The 16,107-nt window shown below is 49.3% G+C and overlaps 6 non-coding genes across 6 annotated transcripts; 5 read left to right on the top strand and 1 right to left on the bottom strand.

Moving 5' to 3' along the window:
• Nucleotides 1-1,706: 1,706 nt before the first annotated feature.
• On the top strand, nucleotides 1,707-1,778 carry TRNAA-CGC. Its single transcript has one exon. It is a non-coding gene; the product is annotated as a tRNA-Ala (tRNA).
• Nucleotides 1,779-2,330: 552 nt separating this feature from the next.
• Nucleotides 2,331-2,404, top strand: TRNAI-AAU. Its single transcript has one exon. It is a non-coding gene; the product is annotated as a tRNA-Ile (tRNA).
• Nucleotides 2,405-3,403: 999 nt separating this feature from the next.
• Nucleotides 3,404-3,475, top strand: TRNAP-AGG. The gene has a single exon. It is a non-coding gene; the product is annotated as a tRNA-Pro (tRNA).
• Nucleotides 3,476-4,547: 1,072 nt separating this feature from the next.
• On the top strand, nucleotides 4,548-4,620 carry TRNAK-CUU. Its single transcript has one exon. It is a non-coding gene; the product is annotated as a tRNA-Lys (tRNA).
• A 9,252-nt stretch (nucleotides 4,621-13,872) lies between these two features.
• On the top strand, nucleotides 13,873-13,963 carry TRNAY-GUA. The gene is given in 2 exon segments: nucleotides 13,873-13,909; nucleotides 13,928-13,963. It is a non-coding gene; the product is annotated as a tRNA-Tyr (tRNA).
• Nucleotides 13,964-15,792: 1,829 nt separating this feature from the next.
• TRNAA-AGC lies at nucleotides 15,793-15,865 on the bottom strand. Its single transcript has one exon. It is a non-coding gene; the product is annotated as a tRNA-Ala (tRNA).
• Between the last annotated feature and the right edge of the window lie 242 nt (nucleotides 15,866-16,107).

Below are 16,107 nucleotides of genomic sequence, written 5' to 3'. Positions count from 1 at the left end.
AAATGCTTGTTAATACCCTAATTAGCATAGAAACTCAGTCACAATGAAAGTCTTCTTTAATACCCTGATCTAACTACATTATATGAATTATAATGTTGCCCCTTATTATAATGTTTTCTTTCTCTCTATATACATGGATCAATACTAGATATTATACTGTATAGAATTCTGTGCAACTGGTCTTCAGTTTCTAGGCTTCCCAGAAAAATATCTCAAATATTCTACATTTGGGCCCAAATAGAGCACTTTCCAAAGAAAGCCAACATGACACCAGCGCTTTTAAGGGGCAATTAAATCACCTTTTAGGCGGCACTTTGGATATCTGAATATGGGTCGAGAGCCAGAGGAAGCGGTTTGATTTTGTGCTGGGTCTCCGCTGTCTTTATTTATTTATTAACTTTTTAAATTTAAATAAACTTTTAACTTTTGAATAGTTTTAGATGTGCCAAAAGGTTGCAAAAACATACAGAGTGCCCACATACCCAGCGTCCTCTGTTGCTCACACCTTACACGTGTATGCACTTTAAAGGGCACCAGTTAGAATACCGCGCACGTCCGCGTGGGCATTTCTCAGCTTAGACAGTAATGACCCACATTCGTGTGTCCCGCCGGGGTCGTATCTCTTTATCTCCCCCGGATACACACTGTCTTGAACTTGGGGTTTATGCTCCCTCTCCCGTTCTTTATAATTTGGCATCTATTAAGGTGTTTCAAAGTTCCTGAACAATATACCCTGGAAACTTCTGTCATAGAATTGAAACTTCAGGACTTAAAAAACAAACCAGTCGCAGCTTTACTTAGGTATCTCTGTTTACTTAATCATCTTCTCAGTGGGTGTCCTTCCAGACCAGCACAGTTTGGGCATGAGATTCTAGTGATCACTGAAAACGGGCCCTGCAAACTCTAGGGCACCTTAACATTTCCAGGGGCTGGGAACAAGGGTCCAAGAGAAAGCAGGAGGCCTTTTGCTGCCCCACTCCTCCCTCGTCTTCTCAGCCTCCGGCGCCTGGCGCGAGAAGAGGAGGTCCATCCTTCTGGAAGCCCGCTTAGGGCTTTGGGCTGGAAACTCTGGATTGTGGGAGTGGCCGAGAGGGGAGTGGGGTGACTAAAGCTTCTCAATTTTAGCCCTGGACGCCCTGGGTCCCAAGGCAAACTGTGACCCTAGAAGACCTTCTGCTCTGTGCGGTCTCGAGCCCCCTGTATTACTAGTATCCTTTTATCTAGGCGGAAGGCTTTCCTCGGGTAGTTAATTCTAGAGCCAGTTTATTATCTTCAAGTAAACATATATCCCTTGTTCTGGGGCTCATTCGTTTCTTCCACTTCTCTCTCAGTTCAGCTGCAAATTTGCAGTGATCTTATCAGCCCATAGTCAGCCTAACGTGGCTGCAGTGCCCCTCAGCCGTCCTTAAGGAAAGGAAGAAAGGAAAGAAAAACTTTTAAACTAGAGGTCCTCTCTCCTTTTTCTCAGATTTTTCAGTAGTTGGTTCCCTCCTTTGATCGCTAGGTTAAGTGCTTGACAAGGGTCCGATGGCCGGAAAGCTTCTTCCGCTCGGAATACTGATGTTGTCCCTTTAACCATTTCATGATTTTGCTGAATCAATAAAGGAAAATTTAACTTTAGTAGTGAAGAAAATCTTAATTGCTGGGGGAAAAAAAATAAGGTTGAAAGAATTGGGAAGAGTTATAAAGAGACACTCTGTATGGTTGGGGATGTAGCTCAGTGGTAGAGCGCATGCTTCGCATGTATGAGGCCCCGGGTTCGATCCCCGGCATCTCCAAACCGTTTTCTCTGCCCCATCGGAAGCTACGGCTATGTTTTTACAATGTGGAATCATTAGACTTCGTATCCTCCTCTTCGATAATTTTCTAAGGCGTTCTTATAGCCACTGCATACAGAATCATGTATGTAGAGAGGGAAACAAGACAACTCTAAGGTATTTTGGGAAATCTTTATCTGAAACCAATAAACTGGCAACTTAGAGAAAAAAACATCCAAGGGAAGAGATGGCCCAAGCGGAGCAACCTACCAATCAGCCCAGGACCTATCAATAAAAGTCTATTTGTAGTATCTGGCTGGCCTTTAAAGGCAGAGATAATCTTGGCCTGAAAATACAGAGGGGTGGGCAGGAGGATAAGGGGGTATTGCTAGCCACCTCCTTGCTGCGTCACCGCAGGAAGAAAGTAGGATGAGTCTTGGGAGAATGACGAAGTCTAGGTCGGTGGGGCCAAATTCGACGTCTTGGATACACCACATCACTTACAGTATAAAAGAATAAACAATAACCAGAGTACATTCTTGTAAGGACTTTGGAAAGGTGTTTGTCGCAGTTGGCCGGTTAGCTCAGTTGGTTAGAGCGTGGTGCTAATAACGCCAAGGTCGCGGGTTCGATCCCCGTACGGGCCAGCGGTTCGTTTTCTATTTCGGTGTCTACTCGCCCTGAATGCTGACCTCCCCTTGTGTCCCCCGAAGAGGCGGCGGCGGCGGACCACGGTCCGGGGGAGGACAGCCACTTTTTGCTTCAAGTGCAGACCACCCCAGGGGAGCCCCGAGCGCGCATCTCGGCAAGCGGGCACGCTCGGAGAGTTTGCCCCGAGAAGCAGAAGGGCACCGGGACGCTGTAGGGGTGATTCAATTCATTAGGAGGAAAACGGCGTCGCCGAACGCTGCCCCGGAAAAGAGTCAGGAGACAAATGTCTTCAGTCACCGCGGCGCGGGCTCGCGTCCGTGCGGACTGAAGGCAGCTCTGGTCACGCAGGCGGGGGAGGAACCCGAGTGCAGAGAAGCCTGCTGTCATTGAATGGATGTCCCCGTGAGGAAGGACCAAGCCGCTGGGCACAACCCACCCTGCTTCCGTCCGCGTCCTGGGGGCCGGCTTGCCGACGCCCGCGGCCCCTGCGTTCTGGCCATTTCTGGACGGGACGTCCCTGTGTCCGCCTCATTTTCCGCCACGGCCGGCTCTCGGCTCCTTAACTGTGTCCCCCGCTTCCCACACAGCTCATCTCCTCTGAATTCTCGACCCCGCGTCCCCACGGCCCGCCGAGCCACGCCCGCGCTCCGGCTACTTGCCGGGGACCCCGGGAGCAGGGGGCCGGCCGGGGGTCGTCCCACAGACCGGCTCCGCGAGGTGACAAGCAGCACCGGCTTCTGCTGCCCTCTCAGCGGCCACGGTCTTTTCTTACAGTGGATGGGCCGGCGGCCCTTGAGAAACAAGGCTCCGTTCACTCCTTACAGGGATTATTGGGTCGCGAGATGAGCCGGCGAAGTTCTGGGAGCCACAGAGCGGGAGGGTCAGAGTAAGGGTCGGTCGTAGTTATATTTACCCAAATATGAATGAAATGCAAAAGATAAAAATAAAGAAATTCACTAAATATTTAATATATTCAGAAGAGCCAGAAGGCGTGCGGCTCGTTGGTCTAGGGGTATGATTCTCGCTTAGGGTGCGAGAGGTCCCGGGTTCAAATCCCGGACGAGCCCTGTTTTGTTTCGTTTTGTTTTGCAGAAAAAACGGGTGCAGCTACAGTTCAATGAAACCACTCGACCTTCACGTGAAAACGCGTTCGCTGCATACGCTCTCGATCCCAATAAGTGACTTTTACTAAAAAGAAACAAACACTGTTTAATTTTGGCTTTTACTCCGTGTTCCATCGGCTCTAAAGTGACTCTGGCAGAGGCAGATGTTTCTGGTTCTGCAAGTTAGTTCCAACTCCACGGTTGTGATCCGATCAAAGTGCAGGAAGACGATGGTCACATCTCCATTCAGTGTCATCCATCGTTCATTCATCACTTTTTTATGGAAAAATAAGACAATGAGCTCTAGAGTTGGGGTTCTGGCAACCTTCGTCCAGGATATTTCGGCTTTCCTCGTTCGCACAGGGGTGACTATCTCCCCCCGCCCAATCTTTCAGGAGACTGAGGTTCTGCCTCCTCGTTCGAGGGGACGCTTTCTCGCTTCCCCGGGGGGTGCTCTTGGTACATTCACTAAGCAGGTATTTGTTTACCATATATTATGTTCAGTGAACTTTTGAGGTCAGTGGTAAACAAAACACACATTAAAATGAAATTGCACCCCCTTTCCCTTCTCTGCGTGTGTGAGCCTTGATGGTGGGGAAGTACAAAATATGAGCAAGCGGTGGGAGGAGAAACCCGCAGAGACTGCCTGCGGGGCCACATCCACAGCCAGAGGTGCCTCGTTGGGCCACAAAGAGGGCGCAGGGGTGCCTGGGCTTGGAAGAGCGATGGGGGTGCCAGGGTTGGGGTGATTCGCGCAGCACCCAGAGATGCCGGCCCTCGGATCCGGGAAACTTTCTGTGCGGTATTTGCAGCAGGTCGGTGAGAATGGTGGGGGGGGGGCGGGGGTGGCGAGGTAGGGAAAGTGAGCCGGTTTGCACAGCAAGAATAGCAGATAATGCTTATATACTTTGACTTTCACGTCGTCTTCTTTGGAAGACAAAAACAATCAGACAAGACCTAGAGCCCTACAGTCGCAACAGGGCCAAGAAGAATTCGTATGTGCTCATAGTAGATTGGGGAAGACCTGTGACCAACTGCCCGGCTAGCTCAGTCGGTAGAGCATGAGACTCTTAATCTCAGGGTCGTGGGTTCGAGCCCCACGTTGGGCGGTTAGCTTTTCCTCTCAATGTGTATTCTCAACTCCTTTTCCGTCCACTCACCTCCGAAGCAAGGTCCCCCCAATGTCAAGCAAGAGGAGTTTGGGAGGTCAACGCTTTTAAATGTGTGGAATTATGGAATCACCGGGAGCGGCCGCGGTTCACAGCTCTGCTCAGCTACGCCTAACCTGCTCTCTTACTCTTGCAGAGGTGGGCCTCATCGCCCCCTAGCGGGGAATGCATTTTTCTGGCCCCTTAGAGATTTGTCTTGACATTGCAAGTCTGTGGTAGGGCATGAGCTTTGTATTTTTAAGCTCCTCGGATGATTCTGAAGCACGAGAAAAGGCTTAGGATGGCGGGAGAAGGACGCAGAGATGTTGGCAAAGCTAAAGTCTGAAGGTGGAGAAAAAAACGATCCAAACACAGGGAACAGTCTGATGGGCAGAGGTCAGAGGTGACAATGTCCAAGCAGAGTTTTGAGATCCGCGACTCCACTTTCTGGCCCAAGCAAGTGTCATTCCGGAATAATGGGAGGCGAATTTGCTATTTCCACTGCCTCACACATCGGTTCGGTTTCTGATCACCTGCACCCAGACAGCACAATACACCTAATTGTGGAAGGTACCGAACAGTCCATAATAGACTGCAACTGCCTACAAAATAAAATCTAACTATTTCAGCTTGTTTTTCAAAAGCCAAACTGCATTTCTACCCCCAACTCCTCTGAGCTCTCCACCCTCTAGAATAAGCCTGCCCAGTCCAGCCACCGAGGTTCGCTCACTGTGTCCTCTTTTTCCTCCTACAAATCCATGCTGGTTGGGACTAGGTCGAGTCAGCTCTGTGCATGGACGATATTATCCCAGACAGGGGTGGATTTTGCCACCACTGACTGACTTGAAAACCATTCCCGTGGTCAAACTGACCAAGACTTTTCCAAATGTCCCTTTAGGAAAATTCCATCACGCCTGCCTTACTTTATCATTCCTTTGAAGCGTTCGTGGATTCACTGGCAGTGACTGATGAAACACCCATGACCGTGATGGAGAAACCACACACATACACAGCTCTTCATTGATTCTAAAAGCACAATGAACTACATATGTTCCTCTCACTTCCCTAACCTTGACCCGATGTTCTCTTCAGGCCTCAGGACAACTCATGAAAATGCTCTCACTTGAGTATCCACATCTGGCTGGACATGTGAGTCACCTGGCGAGCTTTGCAAATTTGATTCCTGAGTCCCAGCTCGGCCCTGGTGAAGCTGAATCTCTGATGCTTTAGAAACCAGGGCTTCCGAGGGGGTTCGTTTCATTTTAACACGACGGATTCGGTGGCCTGGCCCGGCTGGAGTACCGCGAGGGGTCAGCATCTTACTGGAAGCCCTGTTTCTCGGTGTCTCGGGTTCAGAAACTTGACGTCGCGGGTCTTTTCTGCCATTCTCCCTTCCTCTTCCCAGGCATGTAGACTCTGCAGGGATGGGGTCCCGATTCCCCCAAATGAAACACACTCGTCCCTTTGTTCGTTCCGCACGCTCACTGAGCGCCACTCTGTGTCAGGCGGTGCTCTGGGGGTTGGGATTTATCAGTGGACAAAGCAACGACCCCTGCCCCTTACATTCCGCGTAGTAAATACACAACTAAACGAAAAGCGGCGTTAGAGCGTGGTCAGGGTGCTGGGATCAGGTCGGGGGCACGCTGCAGCAGGAAACGGGGCTGTCAGGTGAAGCTTCCCGAAGGGGACTTTTGAGCAAACAGGAGCCACGGTGTCATTTTCGAGGAGAGTTTCTAAATAGAGGACTCAGGCCGAAGGCAAAGGCATGTTTGTGGCCGTGTGGTCTCAAAAAATGTGAGACCTTGCAGGCTGTCAGGACTTCGAGCTGAGTGAGGAATGAATACGTCTCAGAAGTGTCTGTACAGAAGAGTGACAGGGTCTAACCTACCTCTGAAAAGGATAACTGGCTGTCGTGTCGGGAACAGATCTCAAGGGGACAATAGTGGTCACAAGGAGACCGCGTCAGGAGGCTCTTGGTGACCAAAGGTGTCAAGTCAGCCCGGAGGGGTCACAGGGCAGGAGCGGAGAAGTGGCCTGATTTCTGGGACTTCCTGGGGGTGCGAACGACAGTCAAGAAAAACTTTTAAAGTCAGAGGGCGACTTGGTAGATTTACACCAAGAAACAAACTGTTAGGGGGCGTGTGTGTGTGTGTGTGTGTGTGTGTGTGTGTGTGTGTGTGTAGGCCAAATTCGTATGAAAGGTCGGCTAGGGTATAATCAGAGCAAAAAGAGACGGTAACATTGCTGGTGTCACTGTAAAAACGCCGGTGCTGCTGGCTGTCTGTGCCCCACTGAGCTGGCGCCAGCCCCGCGGAATCACGGTGTGGAAAGACTGCCCGCTTCTGGGCGCCGTGGAGTCACCGCAAATTACCGCTCTCCACGCGCCCCCTTCCAAAGCTTCCTTGTCTCTTTACCCAGGCGCCTGGATGACTATCGCTGATCGATCACTCGCTCCCCGTGATGTTACACTTAGTCCCCAACTATTCAGCATTTCACCTGCTCCGCTCAACTGCATCTGTCGTCGGGCGCGGGAGTCACATGTTTTACGCCACGTGGATTCCCCAGAGTTTGGAGATCCCGTCGTCATGTACCCAATGACACCGAGAATCAAGAGTCGACATGACATGGATGAACAAGAAGGAACTTTCCTAGAGGGGTACACTGACCTTGACTGTCTTCCAAACCAACGGATGAACACCCTTCTCGTGCTGGACGCTCAGGATGAAAACACACGCAACGTGGCCCGGGCCTTCAAGAAGCCTGTCATCTCCCCACTGGGAGAATGTAACTGATTCAGCGGAAGTGAAACCCCCAGCTGTGTTTGAGCTGGCGCTAGGAAATGAAGGCGCTTGGCGTGACGGGCTTAAAGAAGTAGGTGGCGGTGACGGGACCGGGTAGTTACGAAATCACCCGGGTTTACCAAGCAAAATCCCAGGAACAAAGACCTCGTATCTGGTTCAGATGTTCTACCTGCGAGAGTCTACAACCACTGAGGATTTCCGGACCACGTGTTGTGGGCAGACGAACCCCAAGTCTTAGTGGAAAGCCTGAACCGCCTTTCCTCGCCCCGCAGCCCCTGCTGAGTGTTTCGGCTTCTGGGGTGGCACGAGGACTATACTGGGTTATCACGGATAAAACAAATAGTGCTAATATTAATAAACATACCCGATTGTCGATGAACTTATTGCATTTCTGGCTTATAAACAACCTTTGAGTTGCTTGGAACAGACTGCTTTTTCCTATTCTTACTAGTCCTTGGCTGTATTGTTAAAACTGAATTGACATACTTGAAAATTGAATTTCTGAATCTAAGACCTGTGGCATCACCTCCAAGGCCAAGGCTGTCCCGAGCAGCTAACCTAACTGCTTCGATAAAACACTTGAACTGCAAAGGGTGTTTGGGGGGGGGGGGGGGGGGGGTTTGTTATGCCAATCTGCCAAATCAAAACACCACTGGGCGCTTGAACAACAGAGATTTATTTCCTCAGTTCTGGAGGTTGAGAAGTCCAAGGTCGAGGGGCCAGCTGATTCAGCTTCTGGTAAGAGCTCTCTTCTCGGTTTGCGGACGTCGCCTTCTCATGGTGTCCCCACGGAGAAGGGCGAGGGGGGTGAGCTCCCTTCCGGTGAGGACACTAATCCCACTGCATCGGGGCCCCATCCCCGTGACCTCATTTAACCCGATTGACTTCCTTACTCCAAATACAGCCACGCTGAGGGTTCCGTGTAAACTTCAGTAAAGCTTTCACGTGAATTTTGGGGAGACCCCCCCAAAAAACCCCATCCAAAACACACTGTGGCATTTGGAATTCGGAAGCTTCTCTGGCACACGGTAGGTAGTCAAACAGTTGTTGAAGGAATGATTTAGCTGCACTGTCTGTACAAAACTCAACCCCACCTTCTAAACATCTAACAGTGTATGATAAACACGACTAAATTAGCTGAAAAACCGCCTTACAGTGGCTTTTCCTCAGGACAGACACTCAGGAAGCGGAACGCAAGACTGTTCATTACTAGAGCTGAAATGGTGCTGGATGGAGCCAGACAGGAAAAAGACAAAAGAAAATACAAATCAGCCAGTAATTTGAGGGCACCGACTACAAGGCCGTGTAAGCCCAGAGACAGATCCGAACTCGGGAGGTCAGTCTCTGAGAAAAAGCAAAGGGGGACAAAACCACACTGTTGTCAACAGGAGGTTCTAGTTCAGCCTGTTCCGGAAGCTCCAACAGCAATCTGTCAGTCAGGCGTGCTTCTGGAAGCCTCGCTAGGTGAGGAGAGGAAAGGAAGAAAGGAGGAAACGTGTCAGAGGCCACAGGTCCAGGAGAAAGGAAGAACCCTCTAGGCTCATCTGTGCAAGCAGCCCGGGGACAACCACCTAGGCATTCCAGAAACAAAGGACAGTATCATTTTCTGGACAGGAAATAAGGAAAATGTAAGGAAGGACTGCAGCAATTTTCAGAGATTATGGCTCAAGAGATCTGTCCACGTGACTGGACTGGAGGGCGTGGCCTCTGGGAAAGAGGCCTAAACTACGGCGCCAAAGAACAATGAAACCAACCCTTGAACGTTGCCTCCTTCTTTCAGGCCTGTCACACAGGAGTCTCATGAAGGATAAAGCACTGCCCCCACTGCTGAACCTATTGCTACCTTTTTGTTTCATGTGGTATATTCTTGAACTTTCCACTCTGACTTACCCAAAGGTGTGGCCCAGATGCAAACCTTTCAAAGCGCCCTGTGAGGGCTCCCCTGCTTGAGCGGGTGGGGGGACTGAGCAGTTCACCCCATACACTTTGCTTTACGAATGCTATTTCATAGGATATTCACGACAATACCTCTTAGGACCTGTATTATTATTATTATCATCACCCCCATTCTGGACAGGGCACTGGGAAGTTAGAGAGGTCACAAAGGGGGGAAGAGACAGGATTCAAAAGTGGCCTAAGTGGTCTGAACACTAATAATGAGGTAGCAGAAAGAGAAATTATGAAGGTAATTCCATTTACAATGGCACCAAAAAGAATAACAAACCTAGGAATAAATTTAGGAAGTTTCACCAAGGAAGTGAGAGACCCATACTCCGAAAACTGTTTAAACACTGATGAAAGAAACTGAAGGCAAGACAGACAAATGGAGAGATGTTCCGCGCTCGCGGACTGGAAGAATCAATCTTGTTAAAATACGACCCAAAGTAATCTACAGATTGAAAGCGAGCCTTATCAAAACACAACTGCGTTTTCCATGGAATATGCAAAAAAATGGATATGGAAACACAAGAGACCCGCCCCCCCCCCGAGAGTCAAAGCGATCTAGAGAAAGAAGAACAAAGTTGGAGGTATCATAAACCCATAAAATTCATATTTCAAGATATATATATGTATATATACATATATAACATGCATATTATATACCGTGTACATTATATAACATATATACACTTCAAGATACACTACGGAGCTGTAATAATCACAACAGAATAGTACTGGCACTAAAATAGACACATCGGCCAATGGAATAGAGAACCCAGAAATAAACCCACACGTATATGGCCCATTAGGACAAAAGAGACAAGAATATCCAATGGGAAAAAAGCAGCCTGTCGACAAACGGTGCCCAGAGAACCGGACAGCAACATGCAGAAGGACGAAACTAGACCACTTTCTTACACCATTCACAAAAACAAACTCAAAATGGATGAAAGACCTAAATGTGAGACCTAAAACCGTAAAACTCCTAGGAGAAAACAGAGGTAATAATTTCTCTGACATCAGACCGCGCAACATTTTTCTAGAGCTGTCTCCTCAGGCAAGGGAAACAAAAGCAAAAGTAAACAACTGGGACTACACCAACTTAAAAGCATTCGCACAGCGACAGAAACCATCAACAAAATGAAAAGGCAATCTACCGAACGGGAGAAAATATTTGCAAGTGACATGTCCAATAAGGGGCCAATATCCAAAATATATAAAGGACTTGCACAACTCAAACACCAAAAAACCCTAAACAATATGATTAAAAATGGGCAGAGGACCCAGACATGTTTCCAAAGAAGACATCCAGATGGCCAACAGATGCGTGAAAAGGTGCTCAACATCACTCATCATCAGGGAAGTGAAAATCAAAAGCACAGTGAGTTACCACCTCACACCTGTCAGAACAGCTAGAGTCAAAAAGGCAAGAAAACACCAAGTGTTGGCGAGGATGTGGAGAAGAAGGAACCCTTGGGCACTGTTGGTGGGAATGTACATTGGCACAGCCGCTGTGGAAAACAGTAGAGGTTCTTCAAAAAGTTAAAAATAGAAGTACCCTATGACGCAGTAATTTCACTACTGGCTAATAACCCAAAGAAAATGAAAACACTAATCTGAAAAGGTATATCCGCGCCGATGTTTATGGCAGCATTATTCACAGTAGCCCACATGTGGAAGCAACCCAGGCGTCCATCGATAGATGAACAAATAAAGAAGATATACTATGTATATACAAAGGACTATTACTCAGCCATAAAAAAAATGAGACCTCGCCATTTGTGACAACGTGGATGGACCTAGAGGACATAATTCAAAGGCAAATACCATATGCTTTCACTTATATGTGGAATCTAAAAACAAAACAAAGAAACAACAAAAAAGCAAACTTTTAAATACGCCAAGTTGCAAAGAACAAACTTGTGGTTGCCAGGGGGAGGTAGGCAGGAGAATACGTGAAATAGATAAAGGGGTACAAATTTCCAGGTATAAGATTACATCAGGGAGGTGAAAAGTACAGCGCTGAGAATATGGCCAAGACGATTACGGTAATATTGTCCGGTGACAGATCGTGACTATACTCATCATAGTGACCACAGTAATGCATAGAATTTTTGAATCATTACACTGTATCCCTGAAACTAACATACCACTGTTCATGATACTTCAATTAAAAAAAAAACAAACCCAAGTGGCCTAAGTGGCCCCAAAGCCTTTGTTCTTTCCATTATACCATACACGCTACTAAATAATGTCTGTTGCCCTAATTTCTACCACAAAAATTCGTTATTTACTTTTATATTGTGTTAAACAGAGCCTACCTACAGGAGGGTTCAATGCACATACATTTCTTGCAGTCTTACAACGCAGTGACCTTTACAAAGCACATTTCACAGAAGCGGCTCTGCCCTCCCCCTGGGACACACGCAGTCTGCACCTGGGGCGAGCCGGTCTCTGCCCCCGGCCAGGGTCACTACCGCACGCCCCCCACCCCCCCCTCCCCGGGATGTGGGGCGGGGTCACAGCTCGCTCAGCCCGCGGGGCCCGCGGCCAGCGCGCGCGCGGGAAACCTTACTGCAGGGACAAAGGAAAGAGCGACCTGTCGCTAGGCAGCGTGGGCCCCACTTGACACGAAAGGACCTTTATCTGACGGAAAATTACGCAGTGCACAGCGCGAACTACAGAACCTTCAGGACGGCTCACCGGCCCGGCGTCGGGCGGAGCTGCCAGAGCTCCGCGGCCCCGGTCGCCCCCGCCGCACGTCGCGCCACGCCCTCCCGCCACGTGACCGCCGCTCGCCACGTGACCCCCGGCCACCCGCCCCCCGTGCGGCCCCGCGGTCCGCTGCCCCCGCCCCGGCTCCCGACCAGGAGGAAGGGAGCACGGCGTCCGGAGGGGGCGGGTGAAGAGGCCAGAAAAGTGGGCGGCCGAGCGAGTGCCCCCGGGCGGGCGCCCAAAACGGCCGTCGGGGCGCGGCCGTGTGGAGCCCCTTCGGCCGAGGGGGGCCCTGGCGCGCTTTCTTTTCCTGGGTGGGCCTACCTGCCCCCCGACCGGTCCCCCGAACTGCTGCCGCTTTCCGACCGTCGCGTCCGGGAGTTCGGCGCGCGCACGCTCACCTGCGTCTCAGAACACTCCCGAAGGACGTAAAGGGACCCCAAAACTTTCCTGCTTCTTCCGGTTTCACCCCGGGTTGCATTTTATTTTCCAGATCTATAGAAAGGAATGTTACAGATTCATATACATGAATCAGGCAAGATTCTTCGCCTACAAAAATACAGGCTGTACATACACATCTCAGCGTCCCTCGCATCTACTGCCTGTACCGCCACCTGCCCCCCTCTCTCAAGGCTCCCTTCAGGCCCGTCTTTTTCATCTCCGAATCTTTTCTCACGTGGAGCGGGACAAAATGAAAGGCAGCTTTTTATTACATTTCGATGCATTTAACTTTTTGACAGGTGTGCTTTGACAAAATGGATACTATGAAATACACCTATAAAATAACATTTAGTCAATTGGGCTTAGGGTGGAGATAAAATTTTATATGTAATTCATTCGGACTGTCCTCTCTTCAAGCAGATGGTTCGTGAAGACTTGAAGAGGTTAATGGCCAAATTAAGTGATTAACTTGCTTTTAATTCTGACCCAGAAAAAAAAATTTTTTTTCTTTGTCCCACAGGTGGTCTCAATGATCTACTTGCCCAAGGGGGGTCATTTGCCCCATCTGTGCGGCTCCATCGGGTGACAGTGTAACGATACTTAATGGAATGTGAAGAAGGACAAAACATTCCTGATGTCGGAGGCCACCGCAGGTCGATTTCATTAACAAGAGAGTAACCGACCTTTTTGACCTTCAGACAGTCACAGAAAACTTGGTCAGAACCTCACACTTTGCAAAATTAACTAGTATTTGAAAGACATTAGTTTCTACCTTGCGTGAAGATAGAGAAGAATTTAAAAACGTAGTTTTGGCTCCCTATCGATGTTTTTGCCGAGTTCAGAATTCGTGTGATAAACCATTTGTCTACAAAGACAAATGTCAATAAAAGGACATTTTAGCGTTTCGGAGAGCTTAACACCCTCTACCTCTTTTCTTCCTCCTCCCCCTCCTTCTGTTAGTGACCCTGTTAGAATTTAAGTCACTTCAAATCCTATTTCTAAGTTGAGTCAAAATCGGTTACTGAAATTCATTCCTCATCGTAGAAAACGCTCCTCGCTAAGTCCTTAGCCGTTTCTGTGCCTCCTTATTTTATTTTGCTTTTTGCAAACCAGTGGAGGCTGCCGTTTCCTTCTTCGTCCAGGGCAGTGGACCTTGGAGCGTCCGTCGCGAAGGAGCGCGGGATTAAGAACAGAAGAGCGGACGCGGCCAGGGCGGACCCGTAGACCACGCGGCCGAGCCAAGGGACCAGCGCCTACGGGCTCCCAAGCGCGCGCAGAGAAGGCATCCTCGGCGGGAACGCTCAGCAGTGTGATTCCTTCGATAGCTCAGTTGGTAGAGCGGAGGACTGTAGTGGCGAAGCTCCTCAGGCATCCTTAGGTCGCTGGTTCGAATCCGGCTCGAAGGAATTCGTGTTTTGCGTCCTTTTTTTTTTTTTTTTTGAATCCTCACCCTCAAAAACGTGCATTTCAGCTACATACATCCCCGATGTGCGTCTCCTAAGACTATTCCCGTTGTACAACGAACCTAATTTTTAAAATTACTGGTTTCTGTAACGACGACTAATACGCGCGATCAGACAGGCTTCAGCCGCACACTTCACATCCAGCGGGGGCCGCAGAGAAGTCCTGGGCCCTGCCGAGGCGGAGCAGAGGCGGCCCTACGGGGCTGGAGGTCCGCTGACGCGTCCGCGCTCTCCCACCGGGGGGACCTGGGACCCGGGAAGGAAGGACGCGACCTGCGTAGGAAGGACGCGACCTGCGGGTAATCGGTGGGGCACGCGCGCCCCCTGGTGGAATTGGAGTCGCGAGTCTCCCGGGCGGTGTTTTTCCTGCTCGACTGCAGGCAGCCGCCCACAATGTCGGGGCCGGATGAAATTCCGGGATTCAGGGGCACTACTCCCCCTTCTCGGTTTAATTGTGTAACGGCGGTTTTGAACCCTGCCTGAGGAAAGTCGGTGGACACAGAATCACTTGGGCAGGTTTTACAACGCGCCTCTGCCTGGACCATTTTGAAGGTGCGACCTAGGCATTGGTAGTTTTAAAAATTCCCAGGTGGCATTCATGTGCCGCTGGGGTGGAGAACCACGGATAGAAGAGAATCAAAAATCCTAGAATTAAAAATGACAGACAAGGTGGGAGAAATGGGTAGGACTTTCTACCCATTTTGGGAATCAGCTCAAAAGATAGAGATTCCGCTTATCAACAGAAAGCATTTGCTAATTTTGCGCCAATCTCATTAAAATATGTTAATCCCACTTGCGCCCTGTCTCAAAGCTGGGATACCGACCACCTCCCGAGTGGGAGAGTCCTCAACTACAAAGATACCAATTAGATCAAGTAAATTAGAGTTGTGTGCGAATTTTGTCCTTGGTAATTTTTTGTATTTTTTGAATTTTTTGTATTCCTTCCTGTGCTTCGGAACTTTTAGTCTTAAATGATTCTCAAGCTTTGGTGTATATCAGAACACAGAAGCCCAGGCTGCTTGCATTGGGGTAGCGTGAGAACCACTGCCTACACCATATTGGAAACTATCCCTATTAAGGGCTGAAGATTGGTCTTAACCGATAGCTCCTGATGAAATTTGTTTTTGGAAAGCGAACTGGGGCAAAAGAGTAAAGAAGAAAACTGGTCCGATTTTCTTTTCAAAGATAATTTTGGGCTCTGGATGCAAAGTGTATTAGAGAGTCCTGGCCTGAGCTTCTGAAGGCACCACCGAGGTTCTCCACCCCTCCTGTGACTGGGCCATTTTCTGCCACAGCCCGGTATCAGTATCCGCATCATCACCACCACCTCCAAAGATATAGCCCTCTTTCTTGGCTCTCTTCTCTTCGACTCCAGAGGAGGAAAACTGCATGCATAAAAAACAAGTCTGAAATATACTTGATTATGTGGCTCTTCACCATCTCACTAAGAAATGGGAATCCTTCCTTCCAGTTTTAAGAACTTGAGGTGGCCCTACATAGGTCAGATGTGTGGGAAATAGATTGAGAGTAAAAATACAATATTAATGCATAAATAATTGAAGTGTCGATTCGTAAGTCCACGTGGCAGGGACCAATATTCAAATCTGCAAAACGTCTGCCAAATCCTAAAGACCTCAGCCTTCCTATCCTGGCACTGTCTGAAGGCCTTCCCTGTTATGACCTGGGAAGGCCCCAGCTGGTGATGCCTCCATCATCTCCGTCTGTTTAGAGGAGCAGGAAAGCAAAAGCCAGCGGGGAAGAGAATGCAAAACTGGAGAATGCGGGCATCGATCCCGCTACCTCTCGCATGCTAAGCGAGCGCTCTACCATTTGAGCTAATTCCCCGTCCGGACACGCCGCCACGCCTCTCTTCCCCACTTTGAAATCTGGAGGCCATTCAGAACGTGTCGCGCCACCTGTTTGTAGTCGGTCTTAGCCAATTGTTTGGGGTGCGGGGCCGCAGATCAATAGCGATTCTGTCCCTCGGCGCCACCTACAACCTGTCCTACGCTTCTGGACCCTGTCGGTAAAAGAGCTCAGAGTGCAGCTGGAATCCAGGCCGTGGAGTCCTCTGAAACACTTGTCTT

The sequence above is a fragment of the Lynx canadensis genome, chromosome B2, assembly GCF_007474595.2.
Source record: "Lynx canadensis isolate LIC74 chromosome B2, mLynCan4.pri.v2, whole genome shotgun sequence".
Lineage (NCBI taxonomy): Eukaryota > Metazoa > Chordata > Mammalia > Carnivora > Felidae > Lynx > Lynx canadensis.
The sequence above is the reverse complement of the archived record's forward strand: the minus strand, read 5'-3'. Positions and strand labels throughout refer to the sequence as shown.